This window comes from Sphaerodactylus townsendi, linkage group LG08 (genome assembly GCF_021028975.2).
Source record: "Sphaerodactylus townsendi isolate TG3544 linkage group LG08, MPM_Stown_v2.3, whole genome shotgun sequence".
NCBI classification, from domain to species: domain Eukaryota; kingdom Metazoa; phylum Chordata; class Lepidosauria; order Squamata; family Sphaerodactylidae; genus Sphaerodactylus; species Sphaerodactylus townsendi.
In genome coordinates, this window is record NC_059432.1 from 108928540 (window position 1) to 108954175 (window position 25636).

At 54.3% G+C, this 25636-nt stretch overlaps 1 pseudogene; it reads right to left on the minus strand.

Moving 5' to 3' along the window:
- Nucleotides 1–362: 362 nt before the first annotated feature.
- Nucleotides 363–25636, minus strand: part of LOC125438518 — a 31764-nt pseudogene continuing 6490 nt past the window's right edge.

The following is a 25636-nucleotide window of genomic DNA, read 5'->3' on the forward strand; positions in this document are numbered from 1 at the left end:
GGGAGGAGGGGAGGGGGCCCGGCATCTGGACATGGCCCACCCACCCTAGTGGAGGGAGGGGAGGGGGAGGGGTGGCATGCAAGGGAGGGGAGGGAAGGGGAGGGGAGGGGAGGGGTGGCATGCAAGTGTGGGGAGGGAAAGGGGGGCCTGGCATCTGGACATGGCCCACCCACTCTAGTGGAGGGAGGGGAGGGGGAGAGGTGGCATGCAAGGGTGGGGAGGGAAAGGCGAGACAACAATTCACTTTAGTGACTGAGGAAGTGGGAGCTTCCCTCAAAACAGGACAGAATGAGTTGAGCAGGCTTAGGCAAAGGGAATGAATGAGACATTAACACTAGCAAACGATCCACTCCAATCTGTATAGTTTATGTACTGCGGCGGGGAACAGCACAGATCTTATAAGGGTGGGGAACTAATGATGTCCCAACTATAGCATCTGTGTCGATCTCTTTCACTCCTTCTGGAAGCTGGAAAGTGAAAGCCTTCATCAAGCTCGCGAAGAAGATGAAGAGCTCCATCCTAGCCATCTGCTCTGCAGGACAGACACGGGCTCCTGAAACAGAAATAAGGGAAGTGAGTAATGTTATTTCCACGTATGGTCTAAAATGTACCCCCCAGGTGAACATCTAGCTTGGACTTTGGTGAGATAGCATCAGTTGATGAGCCAAGACTTCCCTCCACCTCCAACAGAAGCTCATCAGCAACTTGTGTTCCTCCCCGCCACATTTGACTGCTAAACTGCATCCTTCCTATTTTTCTGCCCCCCCCAGCCAAAGAAAAGCAAAGGAGCACAAGAGCAGAGCCTCACTTAATTCAAAGGATGGTCTCTGAGAGAAGTCTCACCATGTGCAGCATCTGTATGTCAAACAGTTAACCAAGGCCCTTAAGTATTTAACCATTGTGCATGTAAACAGCCGGGCCACAAGGGGGGGGGGGCTGTGGTGGAATCTCTTCTCTCAACCCTGCTGGGAGTTTCAAGACAAGAGATCTTCAGCAGTGTTGTTTTGTTGTTAATATGCTGCTTTAATTTTTTTTTACTTTGTTAAATATGTTTATTGTACTCCCATTGTGATTTTTGTAAGCTGCCTAGGGTATAGATTATAGAAGGGTGGGATGGAAACATTTTCATATAAACAATTAAATAGCATCCAGCCCAGTGGTGGGATTCAAATAATCTAACAAATGGTTCTGGTGGTGGGATTCAAATAATTTAACAACTGGTTGCATACAGTGGTGGGATCCAAAAATTTTAGTAACAGGTTCCCATGGCGGTGGGATTCAAACTGTGGCGTAGCGCCAATGGGGCTGGGCGGGGCACGATGGGGGCATGGCCAGGCATTCCGGAGGCGGGGCATTCCTGGGCAGGGCTGTGGCAAGGACGCAGCCGCTACGCCGGTCCTTGGACGGGAAATGAATGCACGCAGGCACAGGCGCAGGCTGCCACGCACGCCAGTGCACCTCCTGCTAGACTGCTTCAAGTTCTGCGCACTGCTGCTGAGAGGAGGGGCGTAACCAAGGCAAAAATCACATGGCAAAATCACCCATTAGTAACCCCCTCTCAGCACACATAAATAATTAGTAACCTACTCTTGGGAACCTGTGAGAACCTGCTGGATCCCACCATTTCAACAACCAGTTCTGCCAAAGTGGTGCGAACCTGCTGAATCCCACCATTGATCCAGCCAATGAACAAGGGAGAGAGACTTGTGACTGGGCTGCTTCCCAACAGCACAGCCTACTCATGTGATCTCAAAGGAATTCAAGTCCCTATTTTTTTCCAAAGCTGTAACATCCACAATGCGTACTGCCATGGAAGGAGGCTTAATGGGAGGAGTCATGGCACTCTGGGAAATGGCATGCTTTATATGCAGAAAGGCCCACATTCTACTTCTGCATTCATTACTTAAGCATCTCAGATAACAGCATTGGACTTCTGCCTCAGAGCTTGTATTGCTAAGGCGAACACCAGACGTGGAATCCAGCAGGTTCTCATCAGTTCCTGAGAGTGGGTTACTAATTATTTGTGTGTGCCGAGAGGGGGTTACTAATTGGGTCTGCTTTTCCATTAGAAATTCCATTAGGTCCAAAAATCCTAAAGTCCTGTTGTTTCCTATGTGGCTGGTTAGCGAAGGTAGAAAACAGGATAATTCTCCCTGTTGGGCTGTTTTAAAAACATGTTTTAGAAATATGGTAAAGTTCCTTGTTTCAGGAAAGTATCCTTCTTTTGATTTCTAGAAACAAAATTAAGTATTTGAAAATATTAAGTATTTGACAGGCAGTCATACATACATAGTTTATACCATACATAGTTTATTTACGGTCATTGACCAGCAAGATCCAAAAGAATTAAAATCATAAAATGTACAGATATTACAAATATACAGATTAAAACAGTTAACAAAATACAGATAATAGACCTCAGGAACTCAGAACATCACCTCAAGATAATGAGTGGAAGGTCAGTCTAATAATAATTAATAATAAGGATTAGCTGGCAGAGCCAGTAGTGCTCTGTCGGGCCTTCCTGATTTTACTTGATATCCAGGCAAACTTGGCAACAGAATTCGTTAGATTTTTATTGGTATCTGATAACAGTATTTTAACCTTTTCATTCTTAGCCAAAGGAGTGTTTGTCTGGTCAAAGGACAGAAGCATCCAACGTATCTCATCATAGTATGAGCATTCAAATAATATATGTTCCAAGTTTTCAACACCTCCTATTTGACAACTGCAAATTCTGCCCTCAGTTGGTACTTTGTTATAAATCCCGTTGATATAGTTAGCCGAAAGGGCATTGTAACGGAGTAGGCTGTAGGCTCTTCGATAGTTAACGTTAAACAAAGAGGTAAGATAAGGCATTATTGAAAGTTTATTCAGCATTATTTTACTGAAAATTGGGTGTTTGAGTTTATTCAGTTCGTGTTGCCTCTCGACATCTATGATTCTAAGTTTAACAAGATCCCTAGCTCTATCATAATTCATGCTGGTAATTAGTTGTTGAGAGAGTCCATAATGTGATAGTTTCCGTAAAACTGCTCTAAGCCACGGGGGAACAAATATGTCAGACAAGACAAGTCTTACAAGACCCCTCTGGCAATAGCATAGCCTGAGCCAATATATTATAGAGAGTGTCCATAGTTTTTCTTGTACTGAAATTAGGCCAGTCTCTATACGCAATGCAGCGTTCGAAATGTTGTTTGGGAGCTGTAGGATGGACCTCAAGAATTTTGACTGAGGGCGCTCAAGATTGCAGAGGGAGCCGGTTATGGTGAGTGGTGTACCATATGATAGTTGCGCCAATGATTTGGCCTTAAATAATTTGATGGCAGCCGGAATATGGTGCCCACCTCTGTTCCAGAAATAATTTCTAATAGCTCCAGAGCTTCTAGACGCATTTGCAACAGCATATTTGATATGAGCCGTTCTAAGTCCTGATGACTGAAATACTACGCCCAGATATTTGTAGAGTGGAACCTGCTCCAATTTTTTCCCATTTAATTTCCATATATGGCATTTAGGTCTAGTAGCGCAAACCATCACTTTGGTTTTTTCTTAGTTAATTTCTAACTGGTTTTTCTGAGAATAGTCAGCAAGGGTCCTTAGGGCTCTCCTTAGGCCAATGGGGGTTCTAGAGATAAGAGCTAGATCATCCGCATATAAAAGTAAAGAGATACTTTTGTCAACAATTTTGGGGGGATGGAGATCTTGGTTATTGAATAAGGCTACAATATCATTGATGTAAAAATTGAATGCAAGGAGGTAGCTAAAAAATACAACCCCAGTTTGACCCCTCTGCTACTTTTTTGATTTCATTTGTTAGATAGCCTTGTGGAATTATATTTTACTTTAATGCTGGTATTCTGGATAAAGTGTCTCTGGATTAGTATTATTAGGTAACTGCTTATCTATATCGGGTACTGGCAATTTGTCCTCGAAAGTAAATTCCTTGGAGATAGGGAATTGGGGCTGGGCAGATTTAAAATCTACAAAGGCAATATAAAGAGAGGTCTAAGTTTTGATGTGTATTTAGCTATGAGATGGTCCATGATTACACAGTGATTCTGTGTTGAATATCCCTCTCTGAAGCCCCCCCCCTGTTCTTCTGCTAAATGGTTCCTTTGTTCCAGCTGGTCTCCTCAGCTTCCAGCATAGATGTTTAGTATAAGGCTTTTTGTTGATAGTACTGGTAGGTTGATGGGCCTAATGAGTAACTCCTCAGGCATTCCTATCACCCTTTTTATAGATACAGGGACAATTAAGCAGCTATTTCCCAGCCCTTAGGGGTTTTCCCTGATCTATCTATTGAGGTGAACAGCTCTTGCCAGGACTGGTACCTACCACCAATCAGTGTTTCTTTTAATCAGGTCAGGTGGAACAAGGTCAAAACCAGGGGCTTTCCCATAGTGTAACGGGTCAATTAGCTTGCGCACTTCACAGGTGGTGACCTCTGGCCAGCTTGGGAGGTGAGTTGTTGTTTCTACACCATCATGGCCAGCCAGTTCTAGAGCTGAGTACAGAGCTTTATAGTGAGTTTCCCAAATATCTGGAGGGATTGTAGCAACCGAGGATGGTTTCCGTGAGCAGTTAGATGTCAATTTCCAGAACAGCGCAGTATTCTTAGAGCTCACAGCTAAATTAAGCTGTTCCCAAGCATCTAATATAGCTTGTTTCTTTTTGATTTGTATTGTGGATGACAGGCAGTCAATTAGAGGAGAAGTAGTTGTTTCTGTTGGCAATAGACGATAGGACTTGCTATAATGACTTTAAATTATGGACAGATAGATACCAGCTGGAAATTAGGACCTTTTTTTTACAGTAAGAGTTTTTTACAGTAACAGAGAAATTATTAATGCCCTGCCCCCGGAATGCCCGCCCATGCCCCCGTCGTGCCCCACCCTGTCCCACTGACGCTACGCCACTGTTTGAATCCCACCGCCATGGGAACCTGTTACTAAAATTTTTGGATCCCATCACTGGCGAACACCCAGCAGTCAGAGTGGGTATTACAAGTAGGGTTGCCAACTGCAGGTTGGGCAAATGCCTGGACAGGAGAGGAAACTCAGTGTGGTGTAATGCCATAGACTCCACCCTCCAAATCATCTATTTTCTCCAGGGGAATTGATCTCTGTCCTCTGAAGAGGAGTTTTAATTCTGGGAGCTCTCCAGACCACACCTGGAGTTTGGCAACCCTAACAGGTCCAATATCGCCATATCCATGTGCAATATAAGAGCTGTGCAATAGTGTGAAAAACGATGTCCTCATTACATCTAAGCTACATTTAATAGATTCCACCTTTCAGTTGTTTCCTTTGCACAGTCATACTAAAGGATTCCATATTTGGCCTGAGGGCTTCGCAATTTATTGGTTTCAAAGAACATTCTGTATAAGGAGCAGCAGTTTCTGAGTTTAGTCCTTCTAAAAACCCTAGAAACAACGATCAACCACGTTCTGCATTTTACCTGCACCAAATGGGAGAAAGGCTTCTTTTCCCACAAAACTTCCGTCCTTGTCCAAAAAATGATTTGGGTTGAATGCCTCAGGTGTCTCCCATTGCTTAGGGTCAAGAAGAACTGAGCGTAGATCTCCAATAACAATGGCATTCTGTAAGAGTGAAATTGTTGTCTTAGGTTGCATAGCATCAAAGATATTGTTCTTTTTCACTCACTGGCCCGTTCCACATGGGCCTGTGGAGCAGCAGCACACCAGTGTTTATGACACCGGTGAAGCCCCGGGGCTGCTTGCACGTTCCCGTATGAGTGGCCCAAGAGAAGGCGCCACCCGTGGAGCCACGTTCGCATGAATGTGCCTCCATTCTCTCTTTGAAACTTACTGTCCCTTCCCTTCGTAGCTCTGGAGAGCTATGGCAATGCCTAGGGGTTTGAGGCAGGAGTATCCCTCCCTTTCTCTGGATATAGAAGAAGAAGAAGAGGAGGAGGAGGAGGAGGAGGAGGAGGAGGAGGAGGAGGAGGAGGAGGAGGAGGAGGAGGAGGAGGAGGAGAAGAAGAAGAAGAAGAAGAAGAAGAAGAAGAAGAAGAAGAAGAAGAAGAAGAAGAAGAAGAAGAAGAAGAAGAAGAAGAAGAAGAAGAAGAAGAAGAAGAAGAAGTTTGGATCTATATCCCCCCTTTCTCTCCTGCAGGAAACTCAAAGGGGCTTACAATCTCCTTGCCCTTCCCCCCTCACAACAAACACCCTGTGAGGTGGGGGGGGGCTGAGAGAGCTCCGAAAAGCTGTGACTAGCCCAAGGTCACCCAGCTGGCGTGTGTGGGAGTGCACAGGCTAATCTGAATTCCCCAGATAAGCCTCCAGAACTCAAGTGGCAGAGCTGGGAATCAAACCCGGTTCCTCCAGATTAGATACACGAGCTCTTAACCTCCTACGCCACTGCTGCTCCCTAGACATTGGATACATTTTTGAATAAAATCAGATAGCACTGCCACAAATAAACCAGAACAGATGGAGCTAGCTAAATCAGGGGTTTACAATAATCCTTGTATTATTTGATACTGTTTCTGGGGAAAGGGTCAACTTGGTGATATGTCCTATATATACTACTCTTAGAATCCTGGAGTGCAACTATAAGCACTTCCTGTACCTTTGGAATTAGAAAGCTCCGCATGTTTGCATCCTTTCTACATCGTCTGGGGCATGCAAAATATATTGGGAACGCTGGATCTCATGAATTACAGCATTGGTATAATTGAGTTTCTTCCGATCTTGGTAGGTGAATGATTGAGAGGAACCCAAAACATCTTCAATCTCTTTGTGGACTTTCTCTGAGGAAAACAGTAAAAAAAATTCAACAATATTCTGGCCACTGCATTTGCCTCTACTGTTAATGAGCCTGTGAAACTATTTCATATTACATATTCAAGAAACTGGAATATATATTGAGAGGTAGGCTTGGGTCACCCTTCCAAAACACTAAGGCCATTTCCGCACGGCATCAATGGGGGTTGGGTCGGCGCATTACACACCAACCCAACCCCCCTGGGACCGTTCGCACGAACTGTCCCAGAAACAGCCGGGAAGACGGCGCCTCCAGCGTCCCAGGGCAGGGGGGCGTGTCCCCAGGCCTTGGCAATGTGCCGGCCGGCCGGAGACAAGGTAAGTGAAGGGTGGCAGGGGGGAGGGCGCCTTGGAGCTGCTGCCGTTCGCACGGCAGCGGCTCCAAGATGCCATTTTCCGAAAACCTCGCTTCCCAAGTGAGGTCGGAAAACTGCGGTTTCACGCCGGTCGGGCGGTGCAAGGGCGACACGGCTGCGAAGCAGCTGCGCCCCCGGTGCAAATGGCTCCCTGGGGATGGCGTTTTTGCCATCCCCAGGGCGCCATATACCACCAGTGCGGAAAGGGCCTAAGAGAGACTTACTTGGTTCATAAAAAAACACATATTAAATATGAAAAGAAACAACAAATAATTAAAGAAACTACAGTCTTTGTTACCAATGTTGGTCCTTGTGCACGGGAGGCCCATGGAGAGCATCTTCTATATGAGCAAGGGGCTTATTTGAGTCTGTTGTACAAACAATTTAAAAACTGGAAGACAGCGGGAAAGTGAAAGGAGGGAAGGGAGACAGATACTTAAACAACAACTAACTATTTTCAAACTGTCTCCAACAAAAAGAAGAGAACTAAAATGGTGCCTGCTGGGCGCTTCCCATCCCTGGCTTTTGCCAATACTACTGAGAAGAGGGAAACCATCTCTTCCTTCCTCCCTTCCCCTGCTGCCGCTAAGGTGGTCCTACACAGCTCCTAGTGCAAAAGTCAGGAGCCCATGTGTGGTCCCAGGCCCTGGCCCCCTGTGCCTTGATGCTGAAGGTGTCATCTATGTCAGGAGCAGAAGGGATGGGTGGCTATCCCTCCCTTCCCACTCACCCTGGAGGCCTTCTCCAGGGGCCTCACCATTGCCACCATATTGGCCACCACTCGCTGAATGAGCAGCCTAGCAGGAGGTCAGGCCAGTGAGGAAGCAGGTCAGGGGCATAATGAGGCAAACTGTAGCCCTGGGCAAAACCTGAGTTGGATGCCCCCCTTCATGGGCAGCCACTCCACCACGACCAAAAATCTTTTTGCACCACGACATTGGTGCCTGCAGGGGGTGCATTTTTAGACATGTCAGCACCAAAAATTTCAGGGTCTCATCAGGAGACTGCCCTTATGCTACCTCCAAAGTTTGGTGGGGCTTGGTTCAGGGAGTCCAAAGTTATGGACTCCCAAAGGGGGTGCCCCATCCCCCATTGTTTCCAATGGAAGCTAATAGGAGATGGGGGCTACAGTTTTGAGGGTCCATAACTTTGGCCCCCCCTGAACCAAACTGCACCAAACCTGGGAGGTATCATTAGGGCAGTCTCCTGATGAGACCATGAAAGTTTTGAGACTGTGCCTTCAGAAATGTGCCCCCCCCCCAGCCTGCAACCTCCATTGACAGCAATGCAGAAAACTCAATGCAGAACAAAGATTCTTGCGCAAATTTCTGGGATGTTCCTGCAGTGGGGGCATTTTTGGATGTATCATGGGGGGGGGGGGGGGTGGGGGGGGGGGGGGGTGGGGGGGGGGGGGGGTGGGGGGGGGGGGGGGTGGGGGGGGGGGGGGGTGGGGGGGGGGGGGGGTGGGGGGGGGGGGGGGTGGGGGGGGGGGGGGGTGGGGGGGGGGGGGGGTGGGGGGGGGGGGGGGTGGGGGGGGGGGGGGGTGGGGGGGGGGGGGGGTGGGGGGGGGGGGGGGTGGGGGGGGGGGGGGGTGGGGGGGGGGGGGGGTGGGGGGGGGGGGGGGTGGGGGGGGGGGGGGGTGGGGGGGGGGGGGGGTGGGGGGGGGGGGGGGTGGGGGGGGGGGGGGGTGGGGGGGGGGGGGGGTGGGGGGGGGGGGGGGTGGGGGGGGGGGGGGGTGGGGGGGGGGGGGGGTGGGGGGGGGGGGGGGTGGGGGGGGGGGGGGGTGGGGGGGGGGGGGGGTGGGGGGGGGGGGGGGTGGGGGGGGGGGGGGGTGGGGGGGGGGGGGGGTGGGGGGGGGGGGGGGTGGGGGGGGGGGGGGGTGGGGGGGGGGGGGGGTGGGGGGGGGGGGGGGTGGGGGGGGGGGGGGGTGGGGGGGGGGGGGGGTGGGGGGGGGGGGGGGTGGGGGGGGGGGGGGGTGGGGGGGGGGGGGGGTGGGGGGGGGGGGGGGTGGGGGGGGGGGGGGGTGGGGGGGGGGGGGGGTGGGGGGGGGGGGGGGTGGGGGGGGGGGGGGGTGGGGGGGGGGGGGGGTGGGGGGGGGGGGGGGTGGGGGGGGGGGGGGGTGGGGGGGGGGGGGGGTGGGGGGGGGGGGGGGTGGGGGGGGGGGGGGGTGGGGGGGGGGGGGGGTGGGGGGGGGGGGGGGTGGGGGGGGGGGGGGGTGGGGGGGGGGGGGGGTGGGGGGGGGGGGGGGTGGGGGGGGGGGGGGGTGGGGGGGGGGGGGGGTGGGGGGGGGGGGGGGTGGGGGGGGGGGGGGGTGGGGGGGGGGGGGGGTGGGGGGGGGGGGGGGTGGGGGGGGGGGGGGGTGGGGGGGGGGGGGGGTGGGGGGGGGGGGGGGTGGGGGGGGGGGGGGGTGGGGGGGGGGGGGGGTGGGGGGGGGGGGGGGTGGGGGGGGGGGGGGGTGGGGGGGGGGGGGGGTGGGGGGGGGGGGGGGTGGGGGGGGGGGGGGGTGGGGGGGGGGGGGGGTGGGGGGGGGGGGGGGTGGGGGGGGGGGGGGGTGGGGGGGGGGGGGGGTGGGGGGGGGGGGGGGTGGGGGGGGGGGGGGGTGGGGGGGGGGGGGGGTGGGGGGGGGGGGGGGTGGGGGGGGGGGGGGGTGGGGGGGGGGGGGGGTGGGGGGGGGGGGGGGTGGGGGGGGGGGGGGGTGGGGGGGGGGGGGGGTGGGGGGGGGGGGGGGTGGGGGGGGGGGGGGGTGGGGGGGGGGGGGGGTGGGGGGGGGGGGGGGTGGGGGGGGGGGGGGGTGGGGGGGGGGGGGGGTGGGGGGGGGGGGGGGTGGGGGGGGGGGGGGGTGGGGGGGGGGGGGGGTGGGGGGGGGGGGGGGTGGGGGGGGGGGGGGGTGGGGGGGGGGGGGGGTGGGGGGGGGGGGGGGTGGGGGGGGGGGGGGGTGGGGGGGGGGGGGGGTGGGGGGGGGGGGGGGTGGGGGGGGGGGGGGGTGGGGGGGGGGGGGGGTGGGGGGGGGGGGGGGTGGGGGGGGGGGGGGGTGGGGGGGGGGGGGGGTGGGGGGGGGGGGGGGTGGGGGGGGGGGGGGGTGGGGGGGGGGGGGGGTGGGGGGGGGGGGGGGTGGGGGGGGGGGGGGGTGGGGGGGGGGGGGGGTGGGGGGGGGGGGGGGTGGGGGGGGGGGGGGGTGGGGGGGGGGGGGGGTGGGGGGGGGGGGGGGTGGGGGGGGGGGGGGGTGGGGGGGGGGGGGGGTGGGGGGGGGGGGGGGTGGGGGGGGGGGGGGGTGGGGGGGGGGGGGGGTGGGGGGGGGGGGGGGTGGGGGGGGGGGGGGGTGGGGGGGGGGGGGGGTGGGGGGGGGGGGGGGTGGGGGGGGGGGGGGGTGGGGGGGGGGGGGGGTGGGGGGGGGGGGGGGTGGGGGGGGGGGGGGGTGGGGGGGGGGGGGGGTGGGGGGGGGGGGGGGTGGGGGGGGGGGGGGGTGGGGGGGGGGGGGGGTGGGGGGGGGGGGGGGTGGGGGGGGGGGGGGGTGGGGGGGGGGGGGGGTGGGGGGGGGGGGGGGTGGGGGGGGGGGGGGGTGGGGGGGGGGGGGGGTGGGGGGGGGGGGGGGTGGGGGGGGGGGGGGGTGGGGGGGGGGGGGGGTGGGGGGGGGGGGGGGTGGGGGGGGGGGGGGGTGGGGGGGGGGGGGGGTGGGGGGGGGGGGGGGTGGGGGGGGGGGGGGGTGGGGGGGGGGGGGGGTGGGGGGGGGGGGGGGTGGGGGGGGGGGGGGGTGGGGGGGGGGGGGGGTGGGGGGGGGGGGGGGTGGGGGGGGGGGGGGGTGGGGGGGGGGGGGGGTGGGGGGGGGGGGGGGTGGGGGGGGGGGGGGGTGGGGGGGGGGGGGGGTGGGGGGGGGGGGGGGTGGGGGGGGGGGGGGGTGGGGGGGGGGGGGGGTGGGGGGGGGGGGGGGTGGGGGGGGGGGGGGGTGGGGGGGGGGGGGGGTGGGGGGGGGGGGGGGTGGGGGGGGGGGGGGGTGGGGGGGGGGGGGGGTGGGGGGGGGGGGGGGTGGGGGGGGGGGGGGGTGGGGGGGGGGGGGGGTGGGGGGGGGGGGGGGTGGGGGGGGGGGGGGGTGGGGGGGGGGGGGGGTGGGGGGGGGGGGGGGTGGGGGGGGGGGGGGGTGGGGGGGGGGGGGGGTGGGGGGGGGGGGGGGTGGGGGGGGGGGGGGGTGGGGGGGGGGGGGGGTGGGGGGGGGGGGGGGTGGGGGGGGGGGGGGGTGGGGGGGGGGGGGGGTGGGGGGGGGGGGGGGTGGGGGGGGGGGGGGGTGGGGGGGGGGGGGGGTGGGGGGGGGGGGGGGTGGGGGGGGGGGGGGGTGGGGGGGGGGGGGGGTGGGGGGGGGGGGGGGTGGGGGGGGGGGGGGGTGGGGGGGGGGGGGGGTGGGGGGGGGGGGGGGTGGGGGGGGGGGGGGGTGGGGGGGGGGGGGGGTGGGGGGGGGGGGGGGTGGGGGGGGGGGGGGGTGGGGGGGGGGGGGGGTGGGGGGGGGGGGGGGTGGGGGGGGGGGGGGGTGGGGGGGGGGGGGGGTGGGGGGGGGGGGGGGTGGGGGGGGGGGGGGGTGGGGGGGGGGGGGGGTGGGGGGGGGGGGGGGTGGGGGGGGGGGGGGGTGGGGGGGGGGGGGGGTGGGGGGGGGGGGGGGTGGGGGGGGGGGGGGGTGGGGGGGGGGGGGGGTGGGGGGGGGGGGGGGTGGGGGGGGGGGGGGGTGGGGGGGGGGGGGGGTGGGGGGGGGGGGGGGTGGGGGGGGGGGGGGGTGGGGGGGGGGGGGGGTGGGGGGGGGGGGGGGTGGGGGGGGGGGGGGGTGGGGGGGGGGGGGGGTGGGGGGGGGGGGGGGTGGGGGGGGGGGGGGGTGGGGGGGGGGGGGGGTGGGGGGGGGGGGGGGTGGGGGGGGGGGGGGGTGGGGGGGGGGGGGGGTGGGGGGGGGGGGGGGTGGGGGGGGGGGGGGGTGGGGGGGGGGGGGGGTGGGGGGGGGGGGGGGTGGGGGGGGGGGGGGGTGGGGGGGGGGGGGGGTGGGGGGGGGGGGGGGTGGGGGGGGGGGGGGGTGGGGGGGGGGGGGGGTGGGGGGGGGGGGGGGTGGGGGGGGGGGGGGGTGGGGGGGGGGGGGGGTGGGGGGGGGGGGGGGTGGGGGGGGGGGGGGGTGGGGGGGGGGGGGGGTGGGGGGGGGGGGGGGTGGGGGGGGGGGGGGGTGGGGGGGGGGGGGGGTGGGGGGGGGGGGGGGTGGGGGGGGGGGGGGGTGGGGGGGGGGGGGGGTGGGGGGGGGGGGGGGTGGGGGGGGGGGGGGGTGGGGGGGGGGGGGGGTGGGGGGGGGGGGGGGTGGGGGGGGGGGGGGGTGGGGGGGGGGGGGGGTGGGGGGGGGGGGGGGTGGGGGGGGGGGGGGGTGGGGGGGGGGGGGGGTGGGGGGGGGGGGGGGTGGGGGGGGGGGGGGGTGGGGGGGGGGGGGGGTGGGGGGGGGGGGGGGTGGGGGGGGGGGGGGGTGGGGGGGGGGGGGGGTGGGGGGGGGGGGGGGTGGGGGGGGGGGGGGGTGGGGGGGGGGGGGGGTGGGGGGGGGGGGGGGTGGGGGGGGGGGGGGGTGGGGGGGGGGGGGGGTGGGGGGGGGGGGGGGTGGGGGGGGGGGGGGGTGGGGGGGGGGGGGGGTGGGGGGGGGGGGGGGTGGGGGGGGGGGGGGGTGGGGGGGGGGGGGGGTGGGGGGGGGGGGGGGTGGGGGGGGGGGGGGGTGGGGGGGGGGGGGGGTGGGGGGGGGGGGGGGTGGGGGGGGGGGGGGGTGGGGGGGGGGGGGGGTGGGGGGGGGGGGGGGTGGGGGGGGGGGGGGGTGGGGGGGGGGGGGGGTGGGGGGGGGGGGGGGTGGGGGGGGGGGGGGGTGGGGGGGGGGGGGGGTGGGGGGGGGGGGGGGTGGGGGGGGGGGGGGGTGGGGGGGGGGGGGGGTGGGGGGGGGGGGGGGTGGGGGGGGGGGGGGGTGGGGGGGGGGGGGGGTGGGGGGGGGGGGGGGTGGGGGGGGGGGGGGGTGGGGGGGGGGGGGGGTGGGGGGGGGGGGGGGTGGGGGGGGGGGGGGGTGGGGGGGGGGGGGGGGGGGGGGGGGGGGGGGTGGGGGGGGGGGGGGGTGGGGGGGGGGGGGGGTGGGGGGGGGGGGGGGTGGGTGGGGTTGGGGGGGGGGGGGGGGGCGGGTGGGCGGGGGGGGGGGGGGGGGGGGGGGGGGTGGGGGGGGGGCCGGGGGGGGGGGGGGGGGCGCTTTCTGGGGGTGGGGGGGGGGGGGGGTGGGGGGGGGGGGGGGTTGGGGGGGGGGGGGGAGGGGGGGGGGGGGGGGGGGGGGGGGGGGGGGTGGAGGGGGGGGGGGGGGGGGGGGGGGGGTGGTTTTGGGGGGGGGGGGGGGGGGGGGGGGTGGCTGCCAGTGGGTTACGTGGTTTGTATGTTAATGCTTATTTAGACGTTACCTACATCTTTGTTACCTGCATCATCTAAATAAACATGTTGCAGTCAAGTAACAAGAAAACATCACACATTACCTAGGCATCCAAGCATAAAGGAAGAAATATGGAAACTTTCTAATCTGAGACTTTTAAGGAAAGAACTGAATGGAAAACTCCTGGTGTCCTTTTACCGCTGTGCTATAGAGTGTCTTAACCTACTGCATCTGTGTATGGTTCTCCAGTTGCACAGTGGCAGATAGGAAGGCGCTCCAAAGGGTGATCACTACTGCACAGAGGATTATTGGCTGCCCTCTCCCCTCCTTGGAAGAACTCTATAATTCCCGAAGCCCAAAGAAAGCCCAAAATATTCTGAGAGACCCATCTCATCCAGCACACTCTCTTTTTGAACTGTTACCATCTGGCAGACGATACAGATCTATAAAAACTAGGACAAAGAGGCTTAGAGACAGCTTCTACTCTAGAGCTGTGGCTATGCTAAACTCCGTGGCTTCGTGTTGATGTGTTTGGGGCTGTGTAGGGATGGGTGGAGGAAGGGGAAGTGAGGATGGGGTATGAGTCTGAAATTGTGTGCATCGAGGAATGCTGCTGTAAATTTCGTTGTGTATGCACAATGACAATAAAATGCTTATGCTTATGAAGAAAATAAAAAGAACAAGAGATCAAAACCAATATTCCTGAAAATGGAAGAAGCCAACTCCCACGGCAGTGAGCTATGTGAAGCAGCAAGACAACACCAAAGAACTGTCTGATGACAACATATACTGTGAAGCATCAGGTATGCTTCTTTACATTAACACACTGACTAGACTAGACATTAGTTCAGCAGTAGATATACTACATAGAAAGACTGCATCATCAACTAACAAAGACTGGAATGCTATTAGGAGACTTGTGAGGAACCTGAAGGGCACTACTCATTATAAGCATCAGTTGCCAGCTAATGAAAGACCTAAGCAAGAGGCATGTGTGGATGCGGACTCAGGAAAGGAAGAGAATCCAATCCACCAGCGGTTACATATTTTTCTAAGGAAGAGGGAGCATAAACTGGTCAAGTCAGAAGCAGGATATAATAGCATTACCCAACACCAAAGCTGAGCACATATTAGCAGCACACGTTTGTTAAGAAATGCAGTGGCTAGACAAGCTGCTGACAGATCTAGGGATAGATAAATATGATCACAGCCCATAGAAGAACATGAGGTCAATCAGAGCAGTAGAACCAGTTTAAAAGAGAAAATGCAAATAAGTGAATCAAGCACATTGGCATAAGTTATCACCTAGTAAGAAAGCTGCATAGAGACAAAGTTATAAAGCTGAGAAATGTTTGCTGATGTTCTTAACAAGCTGTGGTCTAGAATTCGATTTGAACATCTAAGAAAGGAAATAAATCTGGTAGACTCAGTCAAGACACATCAACAGAGGGTGTTGGAAGTGAAGGCCTTTGCATTGTCTCTTAACCTCAGACTTCAAGACTGCTCTGACTCTATCCAATTGATGTGCAGACTGAGGCGGATTCTGCATGGGCCAAAAACAGCTGAGTGAAAACAATGTAATACGAATACAAATACAAATACAAATATTAAATCCACCCCCTTCGGCATGGATTTAAAGGGAGAATCTGAGGTCCCCAGTTTTAACATGGAAAGTGATGCTGTTTCCCCCAATTGGGGGACTGGATACAACACCATGAAATGTTTTCATAGCAATAATAAAACATTTTAAAAGCATTTTGAAATTGTTTTCAAAAAAATATTTTTGCTGTGTGGCATGGCCCTTTGCTGTCATCCAGGGGACTTATTCTTGTCCTGTTCCCCCTCTTTGGGAGGGTTTAATTGGGGTTATTGCTGACGCCATTTTTATTGAATCTACTGCCGTGTTTTAAAATTTTAAATTTAAATTTAAATTTTAATCTAATGGGGTTTTTGTCTGTATATTTTGTATGTGGAATTTGTGCTGTGCACCGCCCCGAGCCCTTCAGGGGTTGGGCGGTATAAAAATCCCATAAATAAATAAATAAAAATAAATAAATTTGTGAGTTGGGGCATGTTCTATAATGTGATGGTGACTTTAAAATGACCTGGTGGAAAAAAATCATTGTTTGGTCACGGTAGGGGAGGGTGGCTGCTCATGGGGTGGGCATCAAACTCAGGTTTTGCCAAGGGCTCCAGTTTGCCTAGGTACACTGGCCTGTACACTCCAACACACGCCAGCTGGGTAACCTTGGGCTAGTCACAGTTCTTTGGAGCTCTCTCAGTCCCACCTATCTCTAAGAGTGTTTGTTGTGAGGGGGAAAGGAAAGGAGTTTGTAAGCCCCTTTGAGTCTCCTTACAGGAGAGAAAGGGGGGATATAAATCCAACTCTTCTTCAAATTAAAACAAGTATTTTGGAACTTCACACCCCTACCCAAAATGTGTCACATTCTAAATTGCTACAAAAACTGAACAAAACTTGTTGTACTGTTGTGAAGTAAAACTTTCAATGCATGTACACATGAGTACATTAGAAAATGTGCTGATCAATCGATCCCTTATAGAATTTGAAGTTACCACCCACAACTCCATTTTCTCCTCCTGACACCTCTAACCCTTATAATGAGAATTAGACAGTTTCAGAAGGGGATACAAGTTAATGTCTTGTAAACTTTCTAGACTAGTTTTTTTAAATGAAAGATTCAAATAGCCATGTGAATCTGATGCAAAAAAATGAATCAAGGTACCATTGATTAATGGATTTACACTACATGCAGGCGAGAAATTGAACTTTGACTGTGAATGCTTAGAATAAATTTTGTTGCTGTTTTAACTGCTACTGGACTCCTGTTCAGTTTTGAAATATTCAACTAATTGTGGGCATTTTATCCCAACTATTTTGAGATTTTATTGCACTGTCATCTCAACTTTGGGATTTTATTGCAAAATCACCTCAAATTTTCCAGTGAATTGGCCAGACTAGCCTGCTCTAATTTGCAATCAAATCCAGAGCTCCAGGCAGCCATGGACAGCACCGCTGACATACTGCCCTGCCACCTCCAGAGGGCGATAAAGGTAAAGGTGACATACTGCCCTGCCACCTCCAGAGGATGATAAAGGTAAAGGTGACCTACTGCCCTGCCACCTCCAGAGGGCGATAAAGGTAAAGGTGACATACTGCCCTGCCACCTCCAGAGGGCGATAAAGGTAAAGGTACACAGTCCAATAAGAATCATAAACAACACACGAAAGTCTGTGTGGGCACAAAAAATACTACGCCTTAATTACAGCAAACATAACAATTGTATAAATAGAAGTTACATACAGTATTAAAAAAACACAGTAATGCTACTGTACAAAAGACTCTAATGCAGAAAAACTATGTCTAAAAGGTACATTCAACAATGTGAACAAATGCAAAGCAGTGTAAAGAAATGCAAAGCAACTTCAAAAACAGTCCACATGGGAGTCATACAAATGCTGACCCGGCACTTAACAAAAGGGCATGATGGGAGTGCTAGTGAAAGGAAAGTTGAGATGACCACAAGTTCTTTAGAGGATGGGGAATCTGAAGTCAGTCCCATAGGAACAATGGGGCAGAGGGGGCACCCCACCCTGGGTGCACATCATTGGCACTACTGAGGGGCGGAAAATCACTCCCCACACCCCTCCCCCTTGCCCTTCCTCTCAGGTCTGGCAGAATCCCAGAGCAGCCTGGTGGGCCGAGCCAGGCTGCTTTTTCAGCCAACTGCTCTTTGCAGCCAGCTGAACTAAGGTAAGTGGGGGGGGGCAGAAGCCAGGTAGGGGCTGTGGGGGGGGTGAGCACCATTTTGCCCCAGGCACCATTTGCCCCCACGCCTCTGTCTGAAGTTGACTGGAGAGCAAATTCTTTTCAACACATTTTCCAAAGATTTAACCAAATCCTTCCCTCCCTGAAACCTTAAGCTCTTCAGATCTCAAAAAAATACCGGTACTACTCAGGATGTCATATTTATTCCTACCAACCTGTTCAACATGGACTCTTGAATTGGCCTGTTCTAGGTTCTGACACGACGCACAAAATGGATCCTGTTTAATGTCTGTGTGGAATTTTCCAAAAGTACTGAGAAAGCAGCCTATAATTATATTCAGAAACTTGGCTGATAACATAGATGATAAAGAGAGTACTTGTTTAGAGGAACATGTAAGCTGTAATGAAGGCACTGCTCATATTGCTCTCTGACAAATAAATAGGGTAAAATTATTGATAAAGATTTGGGAATGTGGTCTTCGTGCCTCTATCCCCATTGCTTAGGATTGGGCACCTTGTCTGATCAAAGAAAAACATATAAATTATATAAGGGTAGAGTTGGTGGGATGGGTTGCTTGTATCTTCATTTTCCCCCTTATCTTTTTCTATTGGAGTGAATCTTTGAACCAGTCTCCAGACAGGTAGCTATGGAATCTAGAAAGTATTCATCGTTTGGGCTAGAAGGAGGCTGAATGTTATAGGGATAGAGATATGGGGTCACCATAAGTAATCTTTGACTTGATGGTAAAAAAGAGATGCATTTAATTGCTGTGTCATCATCAATAGTTTGTCTTTTATCATTTCTCTGCTGTCCATAAATTGAAACTCAATAAAACTTTTCAATTCATTTCAAGCAGACTACTAACTCTATAATCCCTACTGGCTCAGCATGGCCCATGTGATCAAAACAAGGCATAAATATACACAAGATCTATCAGCTAGACAATCTGAAAGAAAGAAAGAACTTTTGGCCAGCAGAGGCACAGGCCATTTCCGCACAGATAAGCTACGACGTCATGGAAACGGCAAAAAGAGCGTCACAGCGAAAGCATTTGCACACGCAGCAGCGGAGGTGCGCAGCAGCGCCGTCGCGAAAATGATCAACCGGTGCAAAGCCGCAGTATTCAAAAGTCACTCAGGAATGGAGGTTTTTCAAATACAGTGCTCCGAGGCCGCAGTCATGCAAACCGCTGCCACGGAGTCGGTGCCAAAAATGGCGACTGCCAAACGCCAGCCCACACTGGCGGCGGCGACCATGTTGGGGAGGGAGAACCATTTTGGTGGCCATGGTGGTGAGGTCAGCAGCGGCAGTTTCAAAGTGCTCTGCTTCGAGGCCACCAGATGTGCAACCGCGTGCCTTCGATCACTGCCTGCTCGAGCACCTCTCCCAGATCTATATCGCCTATGCAGATGGCAGCTGCCCGCACGGTCTCTGGTGGCACTGGCCAAACGAACAGGGACAGACAATAGATGGGAGGAAAGCCGATGACAGATGGGGGGAGCAGACAAGGCATCAGGGCAGGCGCCTCAACCAATTGCGCTGCTGAACGCCCGTGACGTTTAGCCGAAGCAGCTTCGCCAGTGTGCAGCTGCGACAGGGCGCAGCAAGATGCCACTTCCGCAGCGCTTCCTTGTGAACCACTGCAGTTCTGTGGGGCCGTTTGCTCACGCAGCTTCACCTGGCCATGCGAACACTTTGCTGGGGATATGCTGCTATTACTGACAACTTCACAACGATCTTTTTGTATGTGCGGAAACGGCCACAGTGAAAAAATGTTGCTTAAATTCAACCCCATGAATAAGAAATCCATACTTATGTCTTCACTGGAAGACATAACTAACTCTATAATCCATAGCTACCATAGCTTCCATAGCTACCATACTTATGTCTTCTCTGCTGTTTATCATCAAATTGACTGCCGTCTCATCATGACAGAACTAATTCAAATAATAAAGTTTGAATCAATCAAAGAGTACATGAAATTCCTCTTTGTTTCTAATCAAGTGATCATCTTAAAGCTGGAAGGAGAGGAAATCTACGAGATATTTAAAAGGGGCTTGAACAGATATTTAAAAGGGGCTTGGACAGCTTTAAAAGGGGCTTGGACAGATTTATGGAGGAGAAGTCGATTTATGGCTACCAATCTTGATCCTCTTTGATCTGAGATTGCAAATGCCTTAACAGACCAGGTGATCGGGAGCAACAGCCGCAGAAGGCCATTGCGTTCACATCCTACATGTGAGCTCCCAAAGGCACCTGGTGGGCCACTGCGAGTAGCAGAGAGCTGGACTAGATGGACTTTGGTCTGATCCAGCTGGCTTGTTCTTATGTTCTTATATGTATCTGATCAATAGGAAAGCAAAAGAAAATTACTTACAACAGCATACAAGCTGCCCAGAAATGATAATAAGTAGTCAGTGGCTTCCACTAACTCGAGGAATTGTTTATCTTCAGCAGAAAACCGGCGTCCAAAAGCCACAGCACAGATCACATTGGAGACTGAATTTCTGATGGAGATTGATGGGTCAAATGGATGACCTGCAAATAAAGTTAGTTGCAAAATATTTTCCATTTGGCAATACTTAGAGCTGATTTCATAGTGGAGTTAGGTAGTAGAAAGTGAGATCTTTAAAATCTTAATGGTGGTTTATCTATTAGACAACATTTTACAGTTACCAAGGTTATTATCCAAAATGTACAACAGATACAAATCCCACCACCCGCCCAACTACAGCAGGTTCAATAAAGGTCATTCTAAAAAGACATCCATAAATCCAAGTTCTTTACTTCTTCCTTAAACCCTTTGAAAATAACGATTTTTGCATAACAAATAGAGCTTTGCACTCTTGAGTCATCCTTCCAGTGAAGATAGTTTCAGAGAGTAGTCATGTTGGTCTGCAGAGAAGAGCTAGATTTTTGTCTAGTAACTCCATAGAGACAAACATACTGATGAAACGAGATTTAGCTCTTGAAGGCTCATATTGATAATCTGGTCGGTCTATAAAGTGCTACTGAATTCCAATCTATGTTTCCAGTCAAATATCTGGACAAAAATCGTCAAGTCTGCAGCCACATCCCTCCAACTATATTTTCTCCAGATGATGTCTGTTTCCACTGCCAATTTTTTATTTTAAGTTTAAACCAGGACTGAGAATCTGGGTGTATTCAGTGGTAGGCATGAAACAGCCATATTTTTTTAATTTAATTACATTTTAGCAGGAGGCATAATTTCCAATATCCTGGATTTTGGGGGGAACTGATACCATTTTGAGAGTCCTTTTCAATTAGTTTTATGGTTTTTAGGATAGTTTGATACAAAAATGCTTTTATTATTTGGGTGCTGTGTGGTTTCCGGGCTTTTTATTATTTGGGTGCTGTGTGGTTTCCGGGCTTTTATTATTGCTTTTAATTTTGTAAGCCATCCTGAGACCTTTGTATAGAGTGAGGTTCAAATAAGATAAATAAATTGCCAAGATGAAATGAAACAGCATATTTCTGATATTATTTCAGCTTGGCATTATTCAACTGCATAACCAGAGGTGGGATCCAACCGGTTCTCACCACTTCTCTAGAAGTGGTTACTAATTTTTTCTGAGCGCTGAGAAGGGGTTACTAAAGCAACCTCCCTGCCCAATAAGGACTGGAGGTACGTGTGTGCAGCGGTGCCACTGTTTGAATCCCACCACCATCGGAACCTGTTATTAAAATTTTTGGATCCCACCACTGTGCATAACCATATTTGGTACACAGGGTTTTGATCTCAATGCAAAAATTTACTCAGTGCCTCAGGTATTCAACAGCTGCAGCCAACCCTCTTGTGTATTACTGAGTACAAATTTTAACACTGTATCCCAAACATATTGCAAGACTGTAAAAAAGACAGAAGAGGCCCTCAGCATGAATAAGCAGTTGGGGCACCTTCCTTCAAGCAAAAGTCTGAGGAGCCCATGAAGGAAAAGATTGAATAAAGTTAAAGAGGGTCGTGGCTGATTGCAGTCCTTGCTGTGCTATCACTCCCCTATTTGCAGTGTCATATAATGGTTTGAGGGTCTGATGTAAAATAATGCAGACAGGCTTCTGTTCAAATAAACAAACACAGAACATCTTTCTCTTTATTTGAAGAAGAGTTGGATTTATATCTCCCTTTCTCTCCTGTAAGGAGACTCAAAGGGGCTTACAAACTCCTTTCCCTTCCCCCCTCACAATAAACACCCTGCGAGGTAAGTGGAGCTGAGAGAGCTCAGAAGAACTGTGACTAGCCCAAGGTCACTCAGCTGGCATGTGTTGGAGTGCTCAGGCTAATCTGACTTCCCCAGATAAGCCTCCACCACTCAAGTGACAGAGCAGGGAATTGAACCCGGTCCCTCCAGATTAGAGCATACCTGCTCTTGACCACTACGCCATTGCTGAACCTACAGCAGATATGTTTTGTCGAAGGCTTTCACGGCCGAATTCAACTGGTTCTGGTGGGTTTTCCGGGCTGTGTGGTCGTGGTCTGGTGGATTTTGTTCCTAACGTTTCACCTGCATCTGTGGCTGGCATCTTCAGAGGTGTATCACAGAGGGAAGTCTGTTTCACACTGCACAGGGAGGCCATTGAAATTCGCAAACACCAGGACAACATCAATAAGAAAGAAGAGACATTAAAAATTAGCAAAGCGTGGCTCCCAGTACTTAAAAAATGGACTGATAACCCCACCCACAATACAATGCACTCAACCACACCTTTGCATAGCAAGTTCCACCCAAACACTTAATGATTGGTTCCCCACCCTGGGACATGGACAATATACCCCACTAAACTTTCCCTTCTCACTTAGGCTCATTCCGCACATGCAGAATAATGCACTTTCAAACTGCTTTCAATTCTCTTTGAAGCATTGCAAACAGTTGTGAAAGTGGTTTGAAAACGCATTATTTTGCGTGTGCGGATGGGGCCTTAGACACAGTGTGAAACAGACTTTTCTCTGTGATTCACCTCTGAAGATGCCAATCAGATTGTCCGTCAACTTACTGGGAGGAGTTCGGAGATCCGCGCCGTGGGTTTTCGCGGCTCCTTTCTCTTCTCCGTGGACGGGTGACAGAAAGGAATTCTTCCTTTCTTTTGCTCTCCCTATTCTAGAGAGGAAGCCCCCTTCACTTGCGACGCCGAAATGTTGGCATCGAGTGGGGAAACTATAATTTTAAGGCATTTACGGCGGCACCCGAGCGTTCCCGGACCTCACCCGCTCTCCGCACAACCGGAAGTCTCTGGCATCATTTGAAAATGCATTATTTTGCGTGTGCGGATGGGGCCTTAGACACAGTGTGAAACAGACTTTTCTCTGTGATTCACCTCTGAAGATGCCAGTCACAGATGCAGGCGAAACGTTAGGAACAAAATCCACCAGACCACGGGCACACAGCCCGGAAAGCCCACCGGAACTACAGCAGATAACTGGGGCAGATAACTCTGTGATGGGGAACAGCACCAGAAAAAAAAAATCAGAAAGCAATTCTGCTACAGTCATAATTTTCCTTCCTGCTTTTGTAAAGATTACAGCCTGTTTGGTTTTGGTTTTGTTTGTGTTTTTTTTTTGCCAATCCCTCTCTGCTTACTTCATGATTAAATATAAATGAAAAGAGAAGTGGTCGTTCGGAAGCCGTGCAAGTGTCAAGGAGCAGCAGTGGCGTGGGAGGTTAAGAGCTCGTGTATCTAATCTGGAGGAACCGGGTTTGATTCCCCGCTCTGCCGCCTGAGCTGCAGAGGCTTCTCTGGGGAATTCAGATTAGCCTGTGCACTCCCACACATGCCAGCTGGGCGACCTGGGGCTAGTCACAGCTTCTCAGAGCTCTCTCAGCCCCACCCACCTCACAGGGTGTTTGTTGTGAGGGGGGGAAGGGCAAGGAGATTGTCAGCCCCTTTGAGTCTCCTGCAGGAGAGAAAGGGGGGATATAAATCCAAACTCCTCCTCCTCCTCCTCCTCCTCCTCCTCTTCTTCTTCTTCTTCATTAACAGTGTTTCTAACTCCCCAAATGGGATTATTATTGTTGTTATTGAAAATGTGGGAGAAGGGATGCCAGGCAATCCTATCTATTGCTTGATGGCACCTGAAAGGCTAGTGGGGAAACACTGGGGGAAAATGGGTTTGGGGTGCCAATGTTGGTAGACTCCTGCAAGCGTAGACCAACCCAATTCCTTCATATCACATACCCTTTGCATTTGCAAAAGCCTGAAGCAGCTGATGGGCCTCCTCTTCTATTTGGTTCTCCATGCCCTTCTTCCCCATTCCCAGCTTCCGCAAAGTGGCTTGCCCAAACTTCCTCTGTTGTTTCCAGGTGTGGCCTTTTGACAGTATGATACCTAAGACCATGAAGAATCAATGAGAAATTGGTACTCAAAGAAATTACCATTAAAAATATATATAGATTGTCAGCTTGGAAAACACCAAGCTGATGGTTTATATATAGCCTGATGCTGAAAAGTTACCCCTGCTAAAAATGGTAGAATGGGACATTTTTTGGTGCCGTCAAGTAACAGCTGACTTAACAGTGGCCCTGTAAAGTTCCAAAGCAAGATCAAAACCACCAAAGAACTACTCCCTTAATATCAGAACAGAATCCAACTAAAGGATGAAAGGATTGGGTAATGGTATCAAAGGTAACTGGCATACTTAACAATATTAAGAAGGATGTTTGCCTTCTGTCCATCTTTAAACAAAGATGGTCTACTGTGCAGCCAAGCTTTGAATGCACACCTGAAGCTACATTGAAAAGGGTCAGAGACCGAAGTGTCTTCCAAGAACGGAGGAGTTGCTCGAGCATCACATGGTTTTCAGAATCTGAGGCCCCTTCTGCACACGCAAAATAATGCGTTTTCAAACCACTTTCACAACTGTTTGCAAGTGGATTTTGCTATTCTGCACAGCTTCAAAGAGCACTGAAAGCAGTTTGAAAGTGCATTATTCTGTGTGTGCGGAATGAGCCTGATGCTGAAACAAAGCAATCTGACAGCTTCCTTTCACATTCCCCCCAGATCCCCTTCAGATTACAGTCACCCCATGTCTTCTTTGTTGACTGTCAAATTTAGGTAAACAAAGTAACAACCAGTTATGCATTTGTGCCAAATAACAAAGCTAATAAATACTGGACAACTTTAGTTTCTGATTTTCACCATATAGAGAGATCTAAAAGTGACCACAATACTCAATTATTTTATTTGTTGTCTCTTGTGCATTGTACCTTCAGGAAGGGTAAGGACAAACTTCTGCTTTCCCAAATTTTTACTCTTCTAAACAACTTACCCAGTCCCTTTCCCAAAACTTTCAGGAAAAGGGTCGCTGGTCGATCAGCTAACTCTTCCGAATGGTTTATCAGCCCTTCTCTCACTGCTTCATATCCAGAGAGTATAACTACCGGTTGAGATCCCATCCACAGCATGTAAACGTTTCCATATTGTTTTGCCAACTGCCATTTGCATCAATAGAGAAAAGCAAAAAAATTAATTCAGCTAGTTTGACTGTAAAATGTGAACTTGCCTTTCCCTCTTCAGCTCCTGGACAAATCATAGGGCCTTTCCCCACTCTCCCCTATCCCCCCTATGCCGCGCGCTGCTCTCAGCGCGCGGCATCCCTGGCTCGCGCCCCAGTATCCCCACGACCCCATGCTCTGCGCGGGGTCATCAAAAAGCGCCCTTTGCAAGAGCACCAGGGAAGCCGTGCACTGAGGGGGCGCAGCAGCGGCAGCGTCGGGGCAGCTGCGCTGTTGCCGCCCCTGTCGTGGGGAGTGCCGGGAGACCCCGTGCTACTCTCCTCAAGTAGCGCGGGGCTTAAGGTAAGTGGGGAAAGGCCCATAGAATCCTAGAGTTGAAAGAGACCACAAGGGCCACATCTGGCCTGAATACAATATGCCCGAATACAGGTCGATCCAAATGCAAAGTATTCGGATCGGTTTGTATATATTTGGGATTCAGTGGCACGCAGCCTTATAGGACCAAAAAACCCCACCAGAGAATCCGACCCCCATGCAGGATTTGGCAGCGTCACGCAGCTTTAAAGAAACAAAACAAAAACAGTGAATTCCGCCCCCTTGTGGAATTCAGCGGTGGCACATTGCTTTAAAGAACCAAAACAGAGGATTCCCCCTCCCCTCCGTGTGGGATTTGGCACCATTCAGGAGTCCCTTTAAACAAGAGTATCGTCTCTGAAAGCAACTCCTCAAGTCAGTGAAGGAGCCCTTGGCTCAGCCAGGACAGGCTGCCAACTCTGGGTTGAGAGAAAATTGTTTGGTCTTAAAAACTACAGAACCCTCCTCCCCCACAAGAA